The sequence below is a fragment of the Cricetulus griseus genome, chromosome 5 (assembly GCF_003668045.3).
Source record: "Cricetulus griseus strain 17A/GY chromosome 5, alternate assembly CriGri-PICRH-1.0, whole genome shotgun sequence".
NCBI classification, from domain to species: Eukaryota; Metazoa; Chordata; class Mammalia; order Rodentia; family Cricetidae; genus Cricetulus; species Cricetulus griseus.
In genome coordinates this window covers 166,832,524-166,852,701 of record NC_048598.1, presented here as the reverse complement: position 1 = coordinate 166,852,701, position 20,178 = coordinate 166,832,524, and the positions used below count along the sequence as shown (strand labels likewise).

At 41.0% G+C, this 20,178-nt stretch overlaps 1 protein-coding gene across 17 annotated transcripts in view; it reads right to left on the bottom strand.

The window, feature by feature from the left end:
* The window catches only part of Hdac9 (histone deacetylase 9), a 535,633-nt gene extending 516,028 nt beyond the window's left edge, over nt 1-19,605 (bottom strand). For 13 of the 17 annotated variants that reach the window (XM_035444966.1, XM_035444951.1, XM_035444962.1 and 10 more), the window contains exons 1-3: nt 19,210-19,605; nt 18,858-18,935; nt 18,656-18,777 (exon numbers count right to left, since the gene is read on the bottom strand). The gene's annotated coding sequence lies outside the window, so the exon portion shown is untranslated. The remainder of the gene's footprint in view (nt 1-18,655; nt 18,778-18,857; nt 18,936-19,209) is intronic. The other 4 variants (XM_035444954.1, XM_035444952.1, XM_035444953.1 and 1 more) reach the window with 4 other exon arrangements.
* Between the last annotated feature and the right edge of the window lie 573 nt (nt 19,606-20,178).

Here is a 20,178-nt window from a genome sequence, read left to right as displayed (position 1 = left end):
TGGTTACAGCATTCCAAATGGAGTGAAATGATGATTTACTGGAGTTATTCTTATATTATGTTCTTAAAACAACCTTACACTATAAACAGAGCTAGTACCCTCAAATTTAGTAAAGAGGCACAGGCTAAGAAGGTTTCTGTGAACAGTCACAGACCACAGGGCTGGCTGGCAATGGACAGATCCACAGCCATCCTGGTCATCCCATGAGTCCAAACACTTCACCTGAATAGAGAGAGGCTTCACACCCGTGTTGCCACCAGGACTCTACTCGGGCCCTCCCAGAATGCACTGTTTCTTCATAAGCTCCCCATTTCTACATGGCTAATTCCTACCTATTACTTCAAGGTTCATTTCATCCACTTTCCCTGGGTTGTCTTCACTGCTGACTGGTTAAAAATAGCCATCCCCATGGTACCTTTATTGCTTACACAGAACTTGGCAATTCACTCTTAGGAATTTTACAGAGACCAGATTCGTATTGCCCAAAGCAGGAGTAGGCTTCGGACAGGTTAACATCTAGGACAGAATAGGTTGACAGTCATGTGTCTACATAGCATTCTGCCTATAAATATGGGGAGGCATCTTAATAAGTTTGAAATAATTCTTTAAGTTTTCAAAGTCTTTACAAATATGTATCTAAATTGACTCTCGACTTTGAAAGAAAGTAAGTTAAGCAGGGCAGGAACCTGGAGGCAGAAGCTGATGCAGAGGTCATGGAGGAGTACTTGCTCTTCATGTCTTGCTCAGCCTGATTTCTTATAGAGCCTTGGACCTCCGGGCCAGGTGTGACCCCTGCCCCCATAATGGGCTAGGCCCTCCCCCATCAATCACTAATCACAACAATGCCTTACAGTTGGATCTTATGGAGGCATTTTTCTCAATTGAGGTTCCCTCTTTTCAGATAACTCTAGCTTGTGTCAAGTCAACATAAAACTAATCAGCACTGGTGGAAAGTGATGCCCTCCTAACCAGGACAGGGACAGGAAGAAGGACTGATATGAAGTCTCCTATAAAATCCCCTGGTTGTCTGCATGAAACCAGCCATGTTTTAATTAAAACTTTAAAACTATGAGACATGTCACATACATAGATTGAAATTAAAGGAGACTTTCTAGCTTTAAGCTTTAGGTTAATACATCTTGGCTAATCATTTCTATGCTAGTCCCATTTGATTTGGTTTTGTTTGCTTCTATTACCTAAATTCACTTTATCAGGAATGATTTATATATTTAGAAGTTTATCTTTTAATTAATATAATACAGTGATTATTAATAATCACAGTTACTCCAGCTATCACTTCTATCTAATTACACAGCCTAGCCATCCCCCGTCCCCCTGCCACTGCCAAAGAAATACTGTATCTGCTGGCAACCACAGCCTGCTTCCCTCCACATGGCCCATTCATATACACAGAGTCATACAATGCACAGTCTTAAAAGCCTAGCCTGTTTCACACAGCCTAACACTCATGACTCCCATCTGCAACCAGCACTCCATTCCTATTTGCTATGCACAATGATATTTCACTGTGTAGATATAATGCTTAAAATCTGTTCAAAGGTAATAAATATTTGGATTATTTCTACTGTTTGCTATTATTGATGGCTGCACGCATTTATACATACACTTTTGTCTGAAGAACCCCTTCTTAATTCCTCCCTCTCTTCTTCATCCTTCTCCTCCCTTGATCATTCCCCCACCTCCCCTATACCTGGGAGTAGTCTTGGAGGTCATATAGTAGCTAGGTCTATGTTTAACTTTTTGAGTAACTGTTTTAAAACTGTTTCTCAAAGGACTGTGGCAAACATTATTTTTGGTATTAGAAAAGTCTCCCTAGATGTATAAAGTACAAAGGTCGGTTAAAGAATTCAGCTAAGACAAGAGGCATTAAAGTCAGAATTCTATCACAAGGCAAGGCAGAAAGGTGAGATGCTATGATTGCTGAAGACACACAGAGAAATGGAATGGCAGAATTGGAGCTGAAAGAGGGCAAGAAAGGAAACACCCTTCATGAAAATTGGTTAAAAATGATTGCTGGAGAAAATAAATATGACAGACTTCAATGACATAAAATACAATTAGGAGAAATAAAATATGCAAGATGTAAGCAACAGGGTATAATAGAGACTGAAATGAAGAAGCTATGATCTAAATGATACAGCTGTAGCCACTCCAACCATATTGCTCTAAGAAACATAGGTATAGTGTGGTCAGATTTCCTCAGAAATCAGACTTTTATTTAGCATATCCTGTTTATAAATATTACCAATTGGTTTAACATTTCTTTAAATTTGTGCATAATCCTCAAAACATGTCTACACATGGTTACTTTACCATCTCCCTTACACCGGGGAAAGAAGGAAATGAGCCAAGAATCAAAGTTTGCCCACTCTACAGGGTTGGATAATAGAGGGTTCATGAAGGAGACTAGAGGAGAGGCAGTGGAGCAAACTGCCAGCCTCAGGGCTATCCGAGGCTCTGGGATGGCCATTTTCAGAGAGGATATCACAGACAGAGTGAAACAGTACAGGGAAGTATTTCATGCTGGAGACTAAAAGGAGACTTTGCTATTTAACAGCTGTGAAATACAGAACACAGAAACGTGGGGGCAATACTTTGTGACTATAAGAAAATAAAATGCAGAAATAATTTAGCTTTCCCTCTCTTCCTAAACCTTGATTTCCTCCCAAGTCAGCATCAGGATTTTGGGACTTAAATCTATATCTGAATTTCATAGAGAAAGGACCACTAGGTTTAACTGCATTGTCTGCCTTAGCTGATAAAATGATGACTTTTTTTTAAGTTCATCATGAAAGTTTACATCTCTATGGTGCATAGCCACTTGGTGATTTTGAATTTAGTTACAAAAGGAAACTATTAACATTTTTTAATTCAAAAATGATGGGAACAGGACATATATCTTTGGCTCCAAGTGACAGTCAGTCACAGTAACAGTTTACATGCAACTCCAATCTATTTAGGCAATTCTGCTTAAGGCAAAAGTCATCATCCTGGGCCCAGGCCTTTGTAAAAAGCCTATTGTCCCACCATTCATCAGTCACTATCCTCCACAGCATGGTCTAAGTGCATATCTATCCTCCAGCAACAGAGAAAGCGAAGGAGATGGCTCTGCATATCTCTCCTCTTCAAGACTCACCTGGAAGTCCCACAAATTGCATCTATTTACATCCTATGCACAGAACTCTGCCACATGCTGAGATTCCTAGCTGCAAGGGAGGCTAGCCAATGTCATCCTTATCCAACAGGAGGTGCTCTTCAGCTGACCTAAGAGGCTCTGCATCTGAAGGCGATTAATGAGAGACAACCTGTGGTCTCTCACCAATGATGCATTTTTCTATTTGAGATTCTGTGCTTAAAATTCTATAAATTACTTACATATTGGTTCAGTTTTATAGGAGTATATAAATCTGGCCTAACCTTTATGCTCAAACATTGGAAACAGCAACATAACAACACCACAAGTTTTTGGCATCATCGTGCCGATATTTATTTCAGTCCTGAAGAAAGTTAAAGTTAATTTTAATTTCTTCTCACAAAATTATTTGCCTAAGCATTCTAAAGCAACTCTGGTCTTCTTGCCATGCTTAACAACTAGCTTTCAAACGACTACATTAAAAACTCAAATTACAGAATTAAAAACCATTGACATATTCCCACAGCATATGGAACTATACCACCTCAGAAGATTCTCTTACACATTCTCACAGTCAATTGTGCCCTTAATGCCAAACTCTCCAAGTGGCGAGATATGCGCCTGAATTTTGTCGTTTTATTCTCATATTAGTTCACAGTGCTATATTTTATCACTCAAACATGTGAGTGGATTAAAGATAATGTAATTCACTAGCACAAAGTTCACTATTGCTGAATATATGAGCATTCTAGAGGCCGCTATATGAACTGTAGAACCCCCTGAACAAGATTCATAAAAGATGATCCTATTTAAAATACAGTACTACATAAGCTGTTTTATGCTCATTCACATGTACTATGTTCAAAAGTATATTAATCAAAGCTACTTGGCTTCTATCATTTTTTAAATCGTGGTATTTTTCTACAGTACTATCTTTTTTCTTAATTATATTTTTTCTTATTCATGTGAGGTTCACATCCCATGGCATGCAAGTGGCAGTCGGAAGACAATGTGCGATAATGGGGGCCAAACTAAGGTGATCAGGCTTGGAGGCAAGACCTTTACCTGCAGAGCACTCTCACCAGCACCCAGAGTAGCATCTGATATGCACTTAAAAGTACATAAATTATTATTCTCAACACAGTTAATTTCTTAGTCACAAACTAGCTCAGAAATAATTCCCTACTGACTAGTGTTCATGGTACTGAAAATACTCTGCTCACTAATCGAAGAGAAAGGTAACCACCAATCCAACAAAAAGTCCTGTCATCTACAACAGTGGCATGCTGGTGCAATAATGGTACAAATGATATAGAAGCAAACACCACTTTCTTATTGGCTTTAAAACCCAATGTACAAAATGGAACCCATGCTTGACACTACTTGAGCAGCCAAAAACCTGAGATGAGATAGGCCATGGGTTTAGGGGAAAACCAAATACTACTCTTCTGCCAAAGGAACATAGCAATAAATTGACTTCCAGTGCCATTCTGACCCACACCTTACTCAGCCATCATCAGACAAGCTTCCTTTTATAGGGGATGGAAACTAAAACAGAGGCCCTCAACTAAACCATGTGCAAAGAGTGGGGGATTTTTGGAACACTCAGCCTTAAATGGGATTTCTTCATCAAAGCCCTTCCCTCAGAGCTCAAGGAATGATGCTGAATAAGAAACAGAAATACGGTAAGAACCAGAGGGGATGGATGACACCAAGGAAGCAGAGCTTCAAAAATCTCCAACACAATGGACTGACACATACACAAACTCATAGAGTCTGTGCCACGTGCACAGAGCCTGCACAAGTTCAGACCAGATGGGGGTCCTGTGAGAATATTTTGTTTGTGCCTGAACAAATAAATCATGACGATCAGAGTGAGGAGCTAGCCACTAGTTAGCCATAGAGGCCAGGCAGTGGTGGCACACACCTTTAATCCCAGCACTTGGGAGACAGAGACAGTTCAATCTCTGTTAGCTCAAGGACACCCTGGCTACAAAAGATTGAGCCAGTCTAAAAGAGAAGCAGAGCTTACACCTTTGATCTCAGCACTTGGAATCACATGCCTTTAATTCCAACACAAGGGAGTTGAGACAGGAAGGATATGGCTGAGGAGAGATAGGAATATAAGGTAGAAGGAGACAGGATCACCCATTCAGTCTGAGGATTCCTAGAGACAGGATCTCCAATTAGTTTGAGGATTCCTAGAGACAGGATCTCCCACTTGTTTTGAGGATTTGGTAGAGGTAAGAAGCCTCTCTGGTGGCTGGCTCCTTTACTTCTCTGATCTTTCAGCATAGAATCTGGTATCTGACTCTGGCTTTTTATTATTAAGACCAATTAGAATTCACACTACAGGGTCCCAGCACTGAGAGGGAACTGGACACGAGCCGTTATCCTTATTCCAGAAGCAATCTCCAATTGATAACTGCTTGCAAAGAAAAAAAAATAGTTTTTCCAATGGAGTCTCACTGGGGATATTAACCACACTTCAGGGTTTGATCCATGCTCAGAGATGAGCAACACAAAACTAACTCAAAGGCATTTTTGTGGGCATTTCATCTCATATTGCTTGGTTTGGGCTTCTTTTTTTGTCTTACTGATTTGTTGCTTGTATATTATGGTTACTGATTTTGTGTTTTTGTGTGTGTGTGTGTGTGTGTGTGTGTGTTTGTGTGTGTGTGTGTGTGTGTGTGGTTTTCTTGGTTTTTTTGTTTTTAATTCTGGTTTGTTTGGGTTTTCAAAAAATTTTTTTTGCCTGTTTGTTTTCTAAAGAGAAAGCAAAATAAAGGGCATGGAGTTGGGTGAATGAGGAAGTAGGGAGGGATTGGGGGAGGGAAAACCATAATCAGAATATACTGCACAAATTTTTTTCTCCATGAAAAGGAATTTTTTCTTTGCTGGTTGCTTGGTTATGTTTTTTGGTTTGTTGTGGTGGTTTATAGACCAGGCTGGCTCTGAACTCATGGTCCTCCCACCTCAGTCTCCTCAGAAGTTAGGATTGCAAACATCTATCAACATTATCCAGTTATTAAGAAGAGTTTTGAATAGCAAGGGCTGTGATAAAGTCATCAAGCATGATATTACAGTTAATTATGAAACCTTCATATATGCTTATAATATAAAATATTCATTAAAAAACTTAAGAAAATATTAAAATAGGAAATAGCACAAAACTACATTAAATTGAATATTACACAAATCTATTTGTAACAAATGAGATTTTGTCTGAGAAATAATGGAATATATCCGCTTCCATCAAAACTGAGCAAGAGAGACTAGATCTGCCTTCTTGTTTGAGAAAAATCTAAATTGTGTACAAAGTATATACAACAGTATCTTTTAAGACATTGGATACCAGGAACTAATCCTTTAAGATTAAAAATATATGAGATAAATCCTAAGAAAGGGGAACGAAGTATATGAGACCCCTGACTTTGCACATTATGGGTCCTAATCAGAGAAAGGAAAATCCAGACTTAGCCTTCTCATGACATGAGGGAAAAGGTCTGAGAATCTAGGGATACCAGGGAATCTAAAAATCAAGAAAGTGTAATAGAAGAAAGCAAGATGGACAAAGAACTCTGGAGAACTTCAGGTGACCCTCACTAGATATACCAACACAAAGGTGACCAGCACCTGCTGGTGAGGAAACACCCTCAGCCTCCAAAGGCTACGTCAAAGGGAGAGAACCATGTGAATGGAGCAGAGTGGAGAACACACAACATTCAACAGAGCAGGGAACTGTGCCTTTCCCTGCCAGGCACACTAATAGAAAAGAATAGCTCATAACTCATGAAAGTGTTGGGGACAGTGCTTGGAGATGAATCTTAAGAGCAAGACCTGAAAGAATCAAACGTTTTTCTAATCATTAGTTGCATCCCAAGCAATCAAGAAAATCTACCTGAGCATAAAGACATTCAGCACCAACAAAGGGGAAATCACAATGTGTGGTATCCAGTGCATACTGCTTACCTCAGATGCATAAGCCTGGGTTCAAGCCCCTCCTCTGCAAGAGGAAGAGGGAGAGACACTGGGTAGACAGAGAAAGAGGAAAATAACTCATAACAAAGAAAAATCAGTCAAACAAAAGTGACCAAGGATTGAAAAAGACATTAGAATTTGTAGCCATGGGCATCAAAGCTTATAATGTAATTCCATTAAGTATGTTCACATGTTAAACAGAATGAAGTATACAAACCAAAGTTTAATAGATGAAAATTTACAATGTTGAAGAAAAGCAAAGTGTATGTGGTTACTGGCAGCAAAGTTGAAGGCACAGCTATAGAAACTATCCTAAATAAAGCAGAGGAAATGGAAAGAAAAGTAAACACAGCCCCACGCCCGATGCAATTTAGTCTATGATGGAGATTCAGCAAATAAACTCTCCCAAATTGGAAAAAAAGGAATGACATAGTTGTCTTTTTTAATATTTGAAAGAAATTACAAACCCATACAACTAAGAAGTACAATGAACCAATATAAAGGAAAATGAAGAACAGTCATGACACAAGTAAGTCAAAGTCACTCACAAAGAAAAAACTACAGAACACCTAAATATACTTATTTCATGCATATGTATTACTTTCAGTACATACACTATATAAATATACATAGAGACACACATAGGAACAAAGATAAGGATAACAGCTGACTTCTAATAAAAAGCTATGTAAATGAGAAGATAGTGGAGTAGCATCCTTAAAATTATTTTTAAAAGGCTATTAGAAATTCTAAAACCAAATAAAAATTTACAAAAAGGAGCAAAATAAAGATGTTTCCAGACATACAAAACTTGAGAGTCTTCATCACCAGCGGATTTGTGCTAAAAAAATTGTTTTAGAAGCTTTTGAGGCACAGGAAGATGACAGAATGAGGCAATCAGGATATGCACAGAGTAAAGAGCAAATGGTCCATACCTGCGGAAAGGCAGGAGACATTTTTACTATGGAAATGTCTGCAAGAATTTACTCTTTAAAGTAAGAAGGAAGGTTTTCATTTAAAATTTAAACAACAGGAAATGATATGATTCTGTGTGTGTGTGTGTGTGTGTTTGTGTGTGTGTGTGTGTGTGTGTGTGTGTATATATATATATATATATATATATATATGGTGTACATGTGTAGAGAGAACATGCATGTGTGTGTGCATGTCTGTAGAGATCAGAGGTGGAAACCAGGTTTCTTTCTCAATAGCTCTTCACCTGGATATTGACCAGGGTCTCTCAAATGAACCTAGAGCTCTCCTATTCAGCTGGTCCAGCTAAGCAGCTGGTTCTGCCTTCTCGGGGCTGAGGTTATAGACTGCTGACATGCCTGCCTAGCATTTTCGTAGTGTCTGTCATCTGAACTGTGGTCCTCAACCTTGTGGAGCAAGTACTTTACCCTGAGCCATTTCCCTGGCCCCAGGATAGGAAACAAATTTTCATATTTTTCAGTTGCTACTTCAAAATCACAAATTCACATCACAATATTTCAGATCTGCCAAGTTAGAGAAATTAATACTGTAGTCATTATTCCAAAATGCCATCATATTTGACCTTATTCTTTTCAAAATATAACAGAAGCTGGGTTTATTACATTTGTTTCCATAGACATAAAGTAGTAACCTCAAAAGGCTATTGTAGTTAGCCAGAAAGTCAGCATAGAAGTTCAGGAAGTGACTTTTGCTGAACTTCACAAATAGCAAACACTGCTGATTTATATAATACTAAATTCAAATATTTATGTCCATGTATATAAATGTTAAGAATTAGGTCAGTAATGTACATAAGAGATTTTTAAAAATATATTTATAGCAAACTCCTTATTTCTCAACCACTGTAAATGAGCATGGTTCCAAATCCATGGACTTTCTAAGGGAACTGTTCATCGGGGAAGTTTGGGGAGAAGGTAACAAAGCAGGGGTAGATTTTCCATCCCAAGAGGCTGGAAAAAGCAATAATAGTGTCAAAACTTGACTATGCATACAGGAGTCCAAAATTCTATAGATTGCTACTGAGGTTTCCTCTGGTTACATGAAATCTGTTCCAAACTACATCTGCAAGTTTTCTCAGTGAGTGGCACTGCTGAAATGGGAAAAAAATACAATGGAATTACATCTTTGGGGAATGAAGGGAAGGTAGGTTTCGAGATGAAAATCCAGTACACACAAAAACCAATTTCAGATAGGGAGTGATTCATCCATAGAGCATAGTGTAGAGCCCTTTGTGTGTCTCATCATGAGCAGAAATGCTGAGGAACCACAAAGATAGAGGGTGACTAAGCTGCGCTGAACAAAAAGTAAGTCTCTGTGCAGAGATTTCTGTACATTCACATTTTGCCATGTAAAATGCCAACCAGATATCAAAAATAGTAGAAATGTCTAATATGTTGCTATGTGTCAGCAGAGTTTGTTTCAGTTAATCTGAATACTTAGCCTCTATAATAGACTCGGTGTATGTGTAAGAATTAGATGAGACAATATATCTGCATACATAACACCAAGGCCAACATGTGTACGAAGGATAATAATCTAGTCTTGTTCTCACAGATGCAAAAGCTCTGTGAAAGATACTGGAAATCCAAAATAAGAAACCCCTGCCCCCAAGAAACCATCCTGTGGCACTGATTTCATGTGTTTGGGGAACAACTATGAAACTTATGATGGTGGTGTTATTTAAACAGTAACTGAATTCTGGTATGTTTCGATTCCTTTAAATCTCATTTCCCCCCACAACAGAAAAAGCCAAACGGCAAGATGGACAAAAACATCAATAGCAGATAAGGACTATCTGAAGACAGCATTTTAGTAACCAATTTTAAATGTATTCAGTATAGCAGCAAACAGAGTCCATAATCTCAAATATGGCTGGCATAGCGAACAATAATGTTGGTGGTAAGGATGATGGTGGAAGTGGTGGTATTAATGAAAGTAATACAGATAATCCAAGTTTAAATGGAAAGAAAAGGATGAAAATGTAGAAACCAGCATATGTAAGACCTAATGAAAAAAGTTAGATAGGGGGCTGATTGAAGAGGTGACATAAAACCATACAATCTAACGACAAATTCAAGTAACAACAGCCTACCACTGCCAAAAGACAAGTCATAGTACCAAATAAACAAACAAATGATTGTAAGACAAGGCATTATCATTGGGCATGCATTGTCCACCCACCACATGAGACTAATGATTAAAATTAAATGAAGTACTCAGGTCTTTGGCCCCACTGGGTACAGTGCCTTTGCTCTGACACATGTGGGACATAGCTATGGTCTTGGGGAGCATGCATATAGATCTGCATAGGCAGAAGGCCCACAGAAGCGAACTGTGTCCGTAACTGTTGCAGGGGCAGTGCAGGAGCGAACGAATCTACCAAGCATGGCCAAAGACAGTTAGAGCATTTACTAAGCACTTCTCATGTGTGAGTCAGGATATTAACCATTAAGAGAAAATAAACCCAACCCTTGTGGACTCACAGAGCAATAAGAAATAATAACTTCTAAACAGCTAGTAGGTCAAACAACATGTTTAGGCATCAGCTATAAGAAATATACTCCATGCTGTGAAAGGCAATAAAAACTGGGCACACTCTCTGACCTCAAAGAGTCTCAATCTCGTTGATACCCCAAAAGGAAGAGCATGATGTAAAATGTGTTAATGGTGGTAGGTTAAGCACTAATCCATGAGTCAGATGTGGAGTTCTTTCTTTATTTGGGGTTCTTATTGACATGTAACCAGAAAGATAACTGTAAGTCTGTCTTCACTAACTTCTGAATAAGTACTTAAAACAGTGCACAAAGCAGGCTTTCCACTTCTTCTGTTAGTGTTTTCAGTCATGCTAGACAAGGGCAAATTAGTCTGGCCAGCTTGGGTGGCTCACACCTGTAATCTAAGCACAGAGGAGGATGGTTAATGTTCAAGGCCATCTTGGGCTACTTGGTGAGTGGCAGGCAAACCAGGGTCACTGTACTAAACAAAACACGAGTGCCCAATCAGAGGAAAGGTGAGATGATTTCAACAGTAAAAAGCATGTACGAAGGTCAGCATGGCACACAGTGTGGTCAGTCATCACATCTCCATGTAGTTTGTACCCCAGCCATCTCTGAATATGCTTTGTTCATTGATATAGATCCAACATCTCCACAGTGATAATCACAGCATTTTCAGTGGAGGGCTATTTACTCATAGAATTTTAATGTCACACACATGAAATCTGATTACCCTGAACCAGCAAACAGGGCCTGGAAGTTAACATTGCTTATTTGTTTGAAAACTACTGTGCAGGGATATTTTCTACATTAACTGATGTAAAATGCAGATCACATTAAACAGAAACGGAATGTAAGGCTCCACCCCAAACCCAATACTGGTAAAGTCTTCCCAAAGTTATGCATTTCCTGTCACGTAAGCCAGTGCTCTCTCCTTCCATTTCACCAGCTCTGCTATTCACATTTAATATTTGTTCACTGGGTTTGGATTTTAATAATTCATAAAATCTACAAACGAAAGCATTTACATTTGATGTCACCACATACTTAACTGAAACGCTTAATAAAAATTAGGCAAAAGTAACTCATTATTTCTGTGGCATTTTGTTTGGATAGCAAGTGTACCCTTTTCTGCCCTTTCCATCAAGGTGTGGTCAGGGAGGGGTCATAGTTCTGGAGTGAACCAGGAGGAAAGTGCAGAGACATGTGTCAGTTGCCCAGCACATTAAATATATGGCTACATTTCAAAAACTATGAGACTGCTGTGTTCCAGACTCCAAAATAAATAAGTTAATAAAAAATAAAAGTAAAACATTTCTTCATGCAGTAGCTTCTACTATGCGTTTTAAAAATCAATACTACAAATCAATTTCTAATCCTTCAAGAACCTCAAATATTATTGTAAAATCTTGTTAGGAATCCAGAGAAGATTGAGATGAGGACCTACAGTGATCAGAGGATTTGCCACTAAAAAGATGGGTCACACACTGAGCCCACAGGAAAAGCAAACCAGAGGGACCTCAGCTTCCTAGTAGGTGCATTCCTAATGGGTCCCAACAGAGCAACAAAGGGGTAAAAATCTAATTTGGCTATGAAACAAGGATTCGATATCTCTGATCAAAATATGCATGGAGAATGGAAACAGAGAAAAAGCCATTCTGTCCTCTGATTGCAGGGAGAAAACACAGCTCATGACTGTGCTGCTGCCATGACACAATCCCAGAAAAATGAGCGGTAGAACCGGCCTCGGAATGCCCCGCTCCGGAAACAAAACAGTTGGGTATTTTACATGTTGATTAATTCCCTCAGTCTGGTTGTTCCCAACTATCTAAAATTCAAGCCACATGCTAACAGCAACAGTTTAACATGCAAAGGTACTAACTCTAAGCTAGGTTTAGTCATTGAACAAAACAGTGGTATGTAGAGAGCTGAGGCTTTTCCAGTCATTATCTCTAAATAAAAAGCTAAATCTTACATGAAGAAACAAGTTGATTTCAAGGTTTGCTGACTCCTACTTGGGATTAGGATATTGCTGTCCTCTCCAGTGTAGCTGAGAGTGACTCACAGTTCCTCTTTGTAAACCGTAGCCACCTGGACCCAGGTGAGGCAATGACCGTGTTCCACCTACCTGTCCTCCACCGAATGGTCCACTGGTATTCACCTGACCTAACACAGTCCAACCTGAACATTTTCTTGGAATATCCAGTTTTAAATGTTTGCAGTTTCACTAAAATATCCAGGGAACTCTTAAAGGCTTCTCAGGTGTACTGGGATATACAGCACCACTCTATAAAATTAACAGAAATTAGATGAGATTTCCAGGGTCCCACACCAAGCTTGAATTTCACAGCGAAGCAGGAAAAGCATCCGGGCCAATGATTCTGATCAATGGAACAAGAGCCATTTAAAGGAGAGATTTAAGTACATAAAATAGAAGAAAAGGGCAGAATATCTATGAATAGAACTCGGAGGCACCACAGAGTAGAAAGAAGGACCGAGTAATAGAAGAACAAAGAAAGAATGTCTCAATAGACTTTTCAAGTAGATCAAAACAGTGGCATCTGAAAAAGCTATAGAAAGAACCCTATGGCCAAAGAGGTGGTGAGAATTCATAATGTCCCCTGATTTAACTTAATAGTAGAAATCTACATACAGGAGAGAAAATGGACTCAGAGCTTTTGATTTTTACCAAAATGGAAAGTTCAAATAAAAAGAACAGCCTCCACCTATTCTCACTTTTAGATCTAAGGGAAACCTATAATCCGTGCTTCCTGCTGGGAAAATAAAAGAAAGCATGATGCAGCGCCTGCTCTCACTTGTATCTTTAGCCAGCTAGCATCTTCCAGTGTGCAGTTCTCTCAAGGTGAATGACGGACCCCAAGAGCAGTTACAGCAGAGACACTTCAATGTGTGCGTGAAGAGCTTCCCTGGGGATTTCTCTTACTGCTGTGAGTACAGGATGGACGCACAGACTATGGGCTCTGAAATCAGACCTGCATTCAATTTCTGATGCCACCCATAGTTGGATGACCCTGGGCAAGGCAGTTAACCTTTCAAAGTCTCCCTTTACCTGGGGATGGGAAAGGAAGCAGCAGAAGGGAAATGTGGACCAGGCTGCCAAAAGTAGAAGTCTGGACTTGATAAAATTGTCCCACAAAGGTGTTTAGAGAATAGGATGTGTTTTATAGGCCAGAGCTCTTACATTGCAGCCCATTATCTTAGGCCACAGGCAGTAGAGTGATTCTGAGAGGCCTTGGGTCTGTTTTCTGTAGACAGAATTTGGAAGGTCATGCTGTGGTGCTTCAAATCACAGTGTGGGATCCTGGAAAGTACTGGTAGGCCCAATAATCCCTTAAAAGCCTTCTGTATGTGAAAACAGCATTTAAGGTGAATTAAATCAGTTCCTAAGCTAACGCATGCTAGCTATTTATCTTTAAGAAAACTTCTACTCTTTTTCTCACCGCCATCATTCCTCTGTGGACCTTCCCTACCATTCTAAACCCTCTCTTTCAAGGGACTAGCACAACTTGAGTCAGATGGCCTAAGCTGGTCAAAAATGCAAACATTCTATTAAACAACTGTTCCTTCTTTGTTTTCTTTTTTTGTTTGTTTGTTTCTCTTTCCCTCATCGGTTAAAATATGTCATTCCTTTTGGCCTTAATAATGGAACATCATCCTTACGTATATACAGAGAATCCTCTCTTATATGACAAAGCATAACTCCCTTTACAAGGCTGGGGTGTGGGCAGTGACAGCAAAAATATCTCACAGGATCAGTTCTGAAATGATATTTTGAGCATTGCTCCTGAGGGAGTGACTTCTCAGCCAGGTCCACTCACTGCACTAGAGATATTATGAGACAGACAATGTGGTAGACACATCATAAGGTGACCTCCAATGAGTCATGCCTTTCTTCAATGGCCTCCTTTAAATGTAATAAGTAGAACCAACAGAATGCAGCAAAGATGATGTCACTCTGCAGACTGTATTATATATTAGTTATATATATATATATATATATATGATATATAATATAATATATAATATATTATGTATGTATGTGTGCATATGTTATATATGCATGTGTGGATATGCTATGCATGTATGTAAATGTTACATACATATGAGTGAGTGTGTATATATGCATTCGAGAGATGACTCTGCAGTTAAAATCAGAGACAGTTCTTCCAGAGAATCCAGGTGCAATTCCCAAAACACATATGGCAGCTCACAACTGCCTGCAACTCCAGTTCCAGGGCATACAAAACCTTCACACAGACATACATGGGGCAAAACATCAATGCATACATAGTAAAAATAAAAATCATTTTTAAAGACCTATATGGGCATCCTCTGTCTTACCCAAGTAGAGAAAGGGAGTCTCTGAGAAGGCAAGCTGCCATGTTGTACAGGTGCCTGTAAGAAGTCTCCTTAACAAGCTACCAGCAGCTTCCAAGTGCTGAAAGAGCCTGGTGCTGACAGCCAGAAAGAAAATGGAAACCTCAGCCCCACAGCCACAGGAAGGCAATAATGCTAACAGTGTAAGGAAAGTTGGAGGCTAATCATTCCCCATTGAGCATCTAATGAAACTGCAGCCCTGACCAAATCCTGATGAGACGCCGGATTAGAGGGCCTAGTTGAGCTGTGTGGAAATGTGGGTTGTTTTAAGCGGGCAAAATCACTGTAATGAGTTAAGCAGCAATAGCAAATGAAAACCATCAATATTCACTAATAAATGTATTTAGTGCTTAAATTAACCGGCATTAGTTTTCATGACTGGCTACCTCCGATGCCACATAATCTATCCAAACCTTACCTTCCTTGAAAATTCTGTTTATCACTATTCTCCATGATCTGGTCCCCACTCACCTTCTTCCTGTAACAGATTCTGTACAAATAGGAAGAAAGTACCATCTCTGGCAGTATCAGCACCCATCAGCTTCAGACCATCCTGTTGTGCTCTGTCTACTATCTCATACAACAGGTGAGAAATTTGCTCTCTTTGAAGCTGTAAACCAAATTCATTACAGTCAACAGAAAATCATCATATTTTCCCTGTACTTCACATTGAAAATCATTTAGATGAGCTTCTATGAAGCATGCAATTAGGAGAGGGGATAGTAAAAAATATACTAACTTAATAGAAAGTGTCTGGTACTCTCTTCTTTGCTAAAAAAAAAAAACAACCTAGAATTGTTTTCAACAAATATGTGTGAGGTTACATAATACTTCATTCTCTGTGAAACTGAAATGCTTTTTTCTGCACCCTGGCTAATACATTTCATTTCTCAATCCGGCAGCACAATAGCACGCATCTATCCATCACCTTGGCTGCTACAAGTCATGTGGGCAATTATCTTGAAAATTCTGTTGAGATTTGATAGGGGAACACAGTAGAATGAAGAAAAAGATGAGCAAGTTGCTGTGTGTTTGGGGGTAATGTCTATTTATTAAGATGCAAAATCGACACAGAAAATGTGAGATTTTTCCCATTAACCCTCTTATTTACAATCATCAGACTGTAAGTCATGTCAAAGCATCAGACATACAGAGAGGGAGGGGGAAAGAGCACACACCCTTGATACATAGCACGTGTTCCCTGTCCAACATCTGCCTCCGGAGTGGGTATTCCATTACTGACTTCTGGAATATTCTTTCTTCTCTTCTCTTGCTGCTGATTCTCAGGTTGACAAGTGAGCTGATAAACTCTGGGTGCTTTGATCAGGGAAGGAAGAGTCTGAGGTTGATAAAGCAAGGCCAGTGAAGTCAGGGCAAGATGTGAGCTATGGAGAGCCTGCAAGAATGCATGCCACTTAGAGAAGCTGAGGCTGCTTATCTGTGTCAAATGGGTGTTAGACTCAAGGTTTTCCAACAGCAAGAACCCAGCCACAGTGACTATAACAAGGGCCTCAAAATCTATTCTTCCTGTAGAGATGAGGCTTGAAAAATCCAGGAACAAGTAAACCTATGATAATGTCATAGCTGCTTGCTCTTGTTGATTAACAGAATAATAAATACATATCATTGTCCATGATGTCATAAATTCACTAGTGTGTCATTTTGGGTCTATCCATTTTCCTGCCATCCTCTTTCTAAAACATATCTCTCATTTTTTTATAAAGTATCAAGAAATCTAAGAGTTACAATGATAACCTGGAAACAGGTATATGTATCTGTGAATGTGTATAATGAAATCAAGTATGCTACCATCACCGAAAGAAGAGGTCTTTAAGCAGTAAAGGCCCCCACCAACTTGAGCACAAATATTTTAAAAGCCACATTTGGATGGAATCACCAAAAAAAAGTCCATAGCTTCACTATTTCACTAATGAGAAGGTACAGATGCTGCATGCAGAAGGATTTTATCATGTCCATATGTTTCTCAAATGACTCTCCTTGTTAGCTATTTCTCCATATCTCTATTTAAGAATAACATACACATTCCCCCCAAGAGGGTGTAAAGTATAACATGCTGTAATGTTTAAACAATTCAAGAAAAATCATCCTAATAAAAAATGAAGCCTATATAAACCTAATAGCCTTAGATGAAAATATTAAGATTATGAATTATGGGTATCACTAAAGTAGTTCACTTTTTATCTGGTAGTTAGCCTGAAGATTAAAATTCCTTAAATCCTCTGGGAGAAGCTAATCTATATCGTGTGTGTGTGTGTGTGTGTGTGTGTGTGTGTGTGTGTGTGTGTATGTCTGTGCAGTAATTATGGATCATGAAAATAACTTCATGAAGAAAGTCTATAATAAAACAGTTTAGTCACAAACACCAATAATCATATAAAAAATAACCATTTAGTTTCAGAATCATCATTATTTTTACAGACAATGATGGTTTGGTATGACAGTCAGACTTTCCAATAAAGGCAGCTCAATAGGCTGAACTTCAGAGGGAGAGGAACAGGAAGACTGAAGTCAAAAGAAAATCTGTTTCCTATCTATAAACTGGTACCTCACTTTAAGCTCCTAACTTCCTTCTGCACACCTGTCCTTCCAAATTGTCACTCTGTAGTGGAGATCATCAACTCCAGAGGAAACCAGAGACCTCATCTCTCTCCCTCTAGCAGGCAGCCCATCAAAGGTCAGGGCTCAGGGTCATGGTGCACATGCACCTGTGTGCCAACTGAAACAGGTAAAGACCTTAGTTTTGACAGTAAATACTTCTTCATCATCATGTTTGCTCCATTCAGACAACATACATGAGGGGAAGTGGCAAACTGTACCACTAACTACCCTGTTCGTTCTGAAATAAAATGTTGTTTGTAAGCATTTTAAACATAGTTTCCAGAACACATATCAATGTCTTGATGTCTATGTAATTAAATTGGCCCAAACTGGAACAGTGGCTTAAAAAGATAAGAAAGATTATTTATCCCAGGTAAAAGGCAAATATATAAAATGACAAATTTTCAGGCACAATAATTTCCACAATAAACACCCAAAGTACCAGAGAGTAGCTCAAAAAGGTATCTTTTTCCAAACATGATTTTTAAATTGCCCTCGTTTATTAACTACAACTTCTTCTGTGCTGTTACTAATTACAGGATTAAAAAGATTTCTGGGACACCAGAAAATAACATCTAGACCTTTTCAAATGCTAAAAGACTTTAGGTTGTTTTTTCTGTAACATGGGTTCATGCAAACATCTCCGTTTTCCTGAACTTCAATAATTTCCTACAAGGTTTGGATTCTGCTCCAAGGACTCGGAGTTCTTAATCACTACTCCATAAACTGTCTCGGCCCACCAAAAATACTCAGTTGCATAAGCAGTATACCATTGTGGGAGGTGTTTAACCCTTCACTTCTTTTTTGGAATGAGTTAAACTTTTTAAGCCCTTTGTATTTCACTTCCACAATATGCCTAGTCGTGAGAGATGGGTATGTATCAATACTGCATTTCTCAGGGATTTCAAAATGCTACAGTTAATCTGAAAGTTCCTCTTAGGGGAAAACACACACCTTCCCGACAAGCAAAACAAACGTGACAGATTTTCCTGAAATGAGAGCATAGGAAACTCACAGAGACTTCTTCAAGACCACATCACAGGAACTGCAAAGCCGCTGGTGCCTTGGATCTGCAGGGCAGCTCGGTCCCACTCTGTCTCACACTGACACACAGGCCTCTGACACCAGTGTCTCTCACTGCCAACAAGTGGGTGAGATCAGGGAACGCCCCCCTGCCCTCGCCGCATCCCATCCCCACTGCGACACCCCCAATTTACCTTTACAAGCTTACATTCATCGCTCTCCTCCACCGGGCACTGCACTGATTCATCTCCCATCCTCCAACCGGAACTTTTCTGCAAACCCAGTATTCTGCTGCACTGACTTGGAACTGAAGTGCCCCTCCAAACATCAAAGGTACCCCACTAAGTATTTCTCCCCTCGAGCAACACGTTGGCAGTGCAAACTTTTCATTCATTGCTTGGATCCGACAGGAATCGGGTGTGTGATTTTTTGGAGGGGGCCGAGGTAAAATCTGGCCAGCGACCCTCACCTCGGCTTGCCTAGCCAAATGCCAGGGTCTTCACCAAAAATACCACCCAGCACCCAACTTCTGACAATGGTACCCACCAATCTCCGGGCTGCAAGATGCAAAGCAAGTGGCTTGGAAGTCCGGACAGAGATGCTGCCAACCCGGGGAGCCCGACCGGGAATGCCGCGGCGCACCCGGAGCACGCGTGGCCCCCAATTCCCAGGGCTTTCCCGGGCAGCACCAGCCCCGGCTGCGGTACCACTCACCTCCGCCCGCTCCCGCCGAGGCTGTGCGCCCTCCTCCGCCCCGCGTCGGCGACCCCTTAACTTCGCCCCCTTCTCCAAACAGCCATCTTCCGCAGCGCAGGAGGGAATGGCGAGGCAGGAGGCCGAGCGGGGAGGGAAAGTTGCCGGCGGGGCGCGGCGGGGCGCAGGCGGCGGGGGCGCGCGAGGCTGGGGCGCTGCGCGCCGTGCGGGAGGCGGGAGGCGGCGGCGGCGAGCTGCGCCGAGCGGGCGGCGCGCGGAGGATGAGCTAAAAATAGCGCGTGCTGGGGAGGGGCGCGAGGGGGACGGGGTGGGAGGGAGACCGCGGGGCCGGGCCGAGCCCGGCAAGGCTGGGCGGGGCGGCCGGGAGGTGGCGGGGCCGCGGAGCCCGGCTGCAGGGACACCTGGGGCGCGGCGCGGCGGGCGCGGGAAGGGCCAGAGCGGGCAGCAGGGCAGTGGCCTGGGGGACCGGGAAAGATGGGAGAGCTGGGGGCCGCCGGGGAAGATCCAGGACCCGAAATCGGGGCTGAGGCGGAGGGCTCCAGGTGACAGGCGGGTGGCCCCGGCCGGTGCGGAGGAGGAGCGCGGCCCAGTGTCTGCTTGCTCGCCCAGCTCGCCCTGGCCTCCAGACCGCAGGGAGCCGAGCACCGGAGCTTCATGGGGGGCCGCACACCCGCCTGGCGCTTCACCAGCGGGGGAATTTTAAAGAAAATGCTGCTGTGTTGGGGTTTTATGTTGCTGTCGTTGTTGAAAGACCAAATGGGAAATGTGAGGAAATACGGTGATGGAAGAAGTATGGTTTAG